The 5,842-nt window shown below is 43.7% G+C and overlaps 1 non-coding gene across 1 annotated transcript; it reads left to right on the plus strand.

Moving 5' to 3' along the window:
- The first annotated feature begins 327 nt into the window (after positions 1–327).
- Positions 328–434, plus strand: LOC120257426. Its single transcript, XR_005535673.1, has one exon. It is a non-coding gene; the product is annotated as a small nucleolar RNA R71 (small nucleolar RNA).
- The last annotated feature ends 5,408 nt before the right edge of the window (positions 435–5,842 follow it).

The raw sequence follows: 5,842 nt of genomic DNA on the forward strand, positions 1-5,842 counted from the left end.
GGGCAATCGGAGGGAGCATGTCCTCCACCACACCCGGTACAATTACTCACGGCCACCACTCTATTTGAAGTTAGAAGATCTAACTTCTTACTCAAATTTTCCACTTGAGCCGCCAATGAAGTCACCGCATCTATTTCATGGAGACCGGTCACTTTTTTCTTCTCCCTAGTATTCCATTGGTAGCTGTTTAACCCCATTTCTTCAATTAACTGACGAGCCTCATCGGGGGTCTTGCTACCTAAGGTACCTCCTCCTGCCGCACCCCAGAGTTGCCTTGTACTCGGGTTCAAACCATTATAAAAGGTCTGAACAATCATCCACTCCGGGAATCCGTGTTGCGGGCACTTTCTCAGGAGCTCCTTGAACCTTTCCCATGTCTCGAATAGAGACTCCAATTCCAACTGAACAAAGTATGAGATCTCGTTCCTAAGCTTTGCTGATTTTCCGGGAGGGAAATAACGGGCCAGAAAAGCTTCTACATCTCCTCCCACGTGGTAATTGATGATCTAGGTAATGAGTGTAGCCACTGCTTCGCTCTCCGCTTTAGGGAAAATTGTAAGGCTCGCAACTTGATTGCATCATCCGTCACCCCGTTTATCTTCTGCATATCACACACCTCAAGAAAGCTCTCTATATAACTGTTTGGATCTTCATCGGCCAAACCATAGAATTGTGCGGATTGCTGCAACATGTGGATGAATGCCGGCTTCATTTCAAAGTTCTGAGCTGTAATCGGGGGACGCACAATACTCGACTGTGTCCCCAACACTGAAGGTCTGGTATAATCGGATAATGTTCGTTGTTGCTCATTCTATTTTGCCATGTTTTCAGATTCTTCCATTTCCAAATCAGCTAAATTTGACTGTTCTTGCACAAGCTCTTTCCCTTTTCTTCTAAGTGTACGTTCAAGCTCAGGATCTCCTTCATTCAATATTGAGGGATTCCCTCTGGTCATAACCTGGAGCTGCACCCAAAAATAAAGAAAAAGAAATCAGAATGATGATAGAATAAGAAGATATGAAATAGAATGTATAGTGAAATAGCTAAGAAAACAAAGCGCAAAGTATCTCTAAACGCCTACTCCCCGGCAACGGCGCCAAAAACTTGACAAAACCCCCTTACGTATATCCCGCAAGTGCACGGGTTTGTCAACTATACCTAACTCTATACATGTCCCGGAGGAGAGATTAGATAACCTCTCAACCTCACACTCAAATAGAGTTGCAATGAGCTCTAGGGATTCCAAGTGATAAATCTCTTCCTAATTATAGACCTAACCCTTTGGTCCAGGTGGAAGGTCCCTAACACGGTTAAGCCCTAGATACTAAGATCACCTCAACGCTTCACTCCGTTGCACGCGCAACTAAGCCATTCACTCTATTATGGCCACAAAGAACTCAAGGAATGGAGGTAGAATCTATCATGCCGGAGGGGAAAGGGGACGCTCCTGTACCTCTCGACTCACCCTCTCAATCCTCTCCAACCTAGCTTTGTCTAACGCTCATGGTGTGTCACTCACTCACAAGGTTACCAACAAGAACTCTCAACCCTAGTGTCACTCTAGGGAAAAATGTTCATACAATCAAGTATTCAAGGTTGGAACTCACAACAAACATCAATTAATTGAAAGCATAATAAAGAGATTCAATGAAACAAATACATCCTAGGGTTCACAAATACCCAAGTACCCACTAGGGGTTTAGCTCTCCATGGAGCTAAGTACAATCAAAGAAATAGAATGTAAAAGCAATGAATCCATAGAGAAACCCCCTTGATAGTCGTGTCGATGGTCTTGTGGAAAGTCCTCTACTCGTCGTCCAAGGATTCCCTTGTCCGGTATAGGATACGCCTCGACGGAAGCTCCCCTACCAACCTTCTTCCAAAGGAATGATGATGTCGGAGCTGTAGAACCTATCCAAAACCCTAGCTAATATCTCTCAAAGCACTAGCTGAAACATTCTCTCAAGTTGTGGAATAGATGGAGAAAAGAATGCTGAAATCGGGGCTGAATCGGCTTAAAATACGGCTGGAATCGGGAATCCACATGCCCTTGTGGGCACCCCTGTAGAATTTCTACACGGGCATGGGTAATTTCCACACGCACGTGTGGATTCTCTGGAATTGTGATTTTCGGCCGGCTGTGAACACGTTCACGTCGTGGATCGCTTTGCTTCTTTAATGACGGACAAGTTGGTGGAGATCTTGTTCTATGTCCATAAGTTGGAATGCTTGAGTGTGACTGCCCTTGTGCCCCTCCAAATGGTTGTGCTAACTCAAATACGAGGAGGTTGGCACACACTCTAGCATCTCACACCCGACTTATGTCTTCGCGTTTGAACCTTGGCAAGATTTCCTCCAAAATCAGTGTATTATGATCCACATTGGTTTCTTTCCTTCATACTCGGCCTCACAACCCTACCTGCATAAAAGTAACATAAAAACACACATATTAGTGTAAAAACCCGAGAAACGTAATGCTCAACATAAGAAAAGAATGCTTCGCATTCATATCGCACAAGCACTTATCAGTGAGCTTGTATGTCAACCAAAACTAATATAAAAGACATGTGCACTATGAAACTCCCCCCCTACACTTAAGTTGTACATTGCCCCCAATGTACACATGCAAGCTCACTCATAATGTATATCAATCAAGAGTATATATGGGAGAAGCAATCAGAATAATACTCTCCTGTCTCCTAGTGTTGCATTTGATGGAGATAAATCCTTTGGAGTGATGTACCGACGGGTTGTGAAGCACACACGATGATTGCTTCCCCGCAAGTGTACGGGATAGCCAAGTAATACCTCGTGTGAAGACACGAAGATCGTATTCCACGGTGCTAAGGATCTCCTATTACTCCTTCTTGAGCTATTATCTAGCCTAAGATCTCAAGTGATGGATTTTACTCTACTAAATGTAATTAAAGCTAAAACGATATTTGCCAACAAATTAGAGAGAACAAGCAATGGGCAAGCAAGAGAATCAATGAAATGCAAAGGCCTATGGATGTGGATCCCCTTGAGGTGTTATCATGCAACATGGATGATGATCTAAGGATGCAAGGGTAAAATGGACCATGAGATTCAAAGATTAGAACAACCCTAATCCCATACGAACACATATAGGAATTTCTCCCAAATCCATATCCCTACGATTGCATTAAGTACGAGGAAATCTCACTTAGGAGGAAACCTACTTTTCTTCGGATTAAACCTACATGGAGGGCTACCAAACACCCGATTTCTAGCGCGTGATGATACAAGTATCCCCTTATACTCCATTCATGATCTAATACATGTGAGCAAGTCACATCTACATGCATCACTCATAAAAATGCTACGGATTTCTCCTTAGTGTAGCACTTAGCATGAAAACAATGGATTAAATCTCAAAATTAAACAAACATGGAATTAACAAGTTATCATCCAACATACATGATAAAACCCCCCAAGGTTCACCAACACCCGGTGGCCTTGGGGGTCTAGTGTGTCATCATCCCACAACAAGCAATACAGACAAGCAAAACATGAAACAAAAGCATAAATGACACTCCCTAGATGAAATGGTGGAGGAGGAGGTGAAGAATATGCCGAATGACGCTTTCTCCGCCAAAGGAGTGCCCAATGACACTTTCTCTAGCCGCGGGTCTCCTTCCTTCAAATAATGGTAGATCTCCCCTTGAATGAAGTTGCCTTCTTGCCTTGAGAGTCTTAGACCTTGGCTTGGATGATCTTCTAGCTTCCTTGCCCTTTTTCTCCTCTCCAAGGTCGCCACAAGCCTCTCAAGTGTCTCCCAAAATATGCCCAGCAAAAAGTCGAGCCAAAAAGTTCCTTTTTTGCCCTAAAAGTCAATATATATACCTCCCCGGGTCATACGGGTCGTATGGGTCATATAGCACTCAAAAACCTTAGATTCGCGTTCCATACAGGGTGCATACGGCCTCCATACGGCCCTGTATACTGGGTAGTATGGAAATCTGGGCAGACGCTCCGAATCATTCAGCTGCTATAGTGCATATGGCCCCCATACTGGGTAGTATAGGGGTAGTATGAAATTCCTGTTTTCTTCTCTTTTCGCCCAAATGATATCTTCTTGTTCTCCATGGCTTCCTTATACCCTACAAAGCAAATAGTAGATGATTAAGCGCAAAATGGGCATCAAGCCTCACAAAATACATGCAAAGTGAATACGATATATACATGAAAACATCTACATTTAGACACTTATCACACGACTAAGTGCAAAAGCACCTCGGTCGTGTCCATAACTAGTTCTCAATTCCCATACTGAGAAGACCATCTGCACGCATACACGAAGGGGTTCATTAAAGCTCAATAAAACAAAAACAACTTGAGTAAATAACAGGTAAAGCAATGAATACAACTCGAGACCACAAAATGAAAAATAAACTCAGAAGGAAAGTCCTTTTTGAGTATACAAGTCCAAAATTAAATGCAAAAGTAGTAAAGACAATGAAAAATAAAGTCAAGTGTTGGTGTCATCAGCTGTCAGCTCTATTGCTACTGCTGGATAATTGAATAGTACCAGTAGATCAGGTGATGGTTATGCTAGAGGGGCTGGGGGAGTCCGTGGTCGCAGAACAAACTATGAGGCAACGTCTCGCTCAAGAATCTGCTGTAGTGTGTCAAAACGTGCCATAAACTCTATGTATTTCTTGGCCTATGTAGCTCGGACCTCATCAATCTTTGTCCGTAACACCCCCATCGCACTCTCGAGTCTCTCAAATAGGATTGAGATGGTGAAAACATGCATAATAGGATGGTTTCTCTGCCACAAGAGGTGCCTTGGTCTCCATCAGTGTCGACTGAGGCTCTAGAGCAGGGTGCAAACCCTCGGCCAGATCATCCTCTCCCTCTGCTACCTCAGGGATAGGTGTAATTAGGGCATATACTATGGACTGAACCCTGCGAACCATCCCCATGAGCCTCAATGTCTCTATACCCAAGGGAACCAGTATACTTGCATTCTCAGTCCCCCTAATCGCAGTCAGAAGACCCATACCCATAACCAATCTCGTGATGTAGGGGACCAAGAAGATCACTCCTAATCTAGCATACTTCCCCTGATGTTGTAAATACTCCGCGATGATATGTCCCAAATAGATCGGTGTGCTCTGAACCATTAAATAAAGATAAAGGAGCTCCTACTAGCTCAGGATGCTGGTATTGTCACCACGGCCTTTTACTGACCTACTCATAATGTCATGTAAATATCGATATACAGGTCGAGAAAGGCATGTGGCCTTGGAAACCCTTGGCACATACTGCCCCTGTCCGCATAGCACTCTATATGCCCTCTGCTGGGTCATGGCGCCAGGATAGTCAGTCGGCAACTGAGCGTACTCCTCAATATCTGTGAATGCCACCTCATACAACCCCAGTCTGATCAAGAACTATGTCATGCTCATGCTGTAGTGATCCCAGTGCTCTAAATTGTATAGCATTGTCCCTGTGAAATCTATCATAAGAACGGTCGAACTTGAATAAGGATAACACCTCGAGCGTAAGTGTATGGATAGCAGGCTCTCTGATCGCCAATAACTATCACCAACCTCCAACCGATTCTAGATCCTCTGCCTCATATGTGAACTCTCTTCTCTCTTATATATCTTGTAGTATGCTCATGTCCAGGAATCAAGTATGACCGAACAAAAGTCTTGACAACCGCTCAAAATGAGACTGATGCTTGAGAATAGCGAACTCAATGTGATCTCTCTTAGGGGACTGCTCTCTGGGATGCTTGCCATCCTGATTCTTTGACCGGGGTGCCATGTATGTAAAAATTTGAAAAGGACAATCAAAAGAAGTTCTTAAAATA

This window comes from Dioscorea cayenensis, unplaced genomic scaffold (genome assembly GCF_009730915.1).
Source record: "Dioscorea cayenensis subsp. rotundata cultivar TDr96_F1 unplaced genomic scaffold, TDr96_F1_v2_PseudoChromosome.rev07_lg8_w22 25.fasta BLBR01002093.1, whole genome shotgun sequence".
In the NCBI taxonomy this organism is placed as follows: domain Eukaryota; kingdom Viridiplantae; phylum Streptophyta; class Magnoliopsida; order Dioscoreales; family Dioscoreaceae; genus Dioscorea; species Dioscorea cayenensis.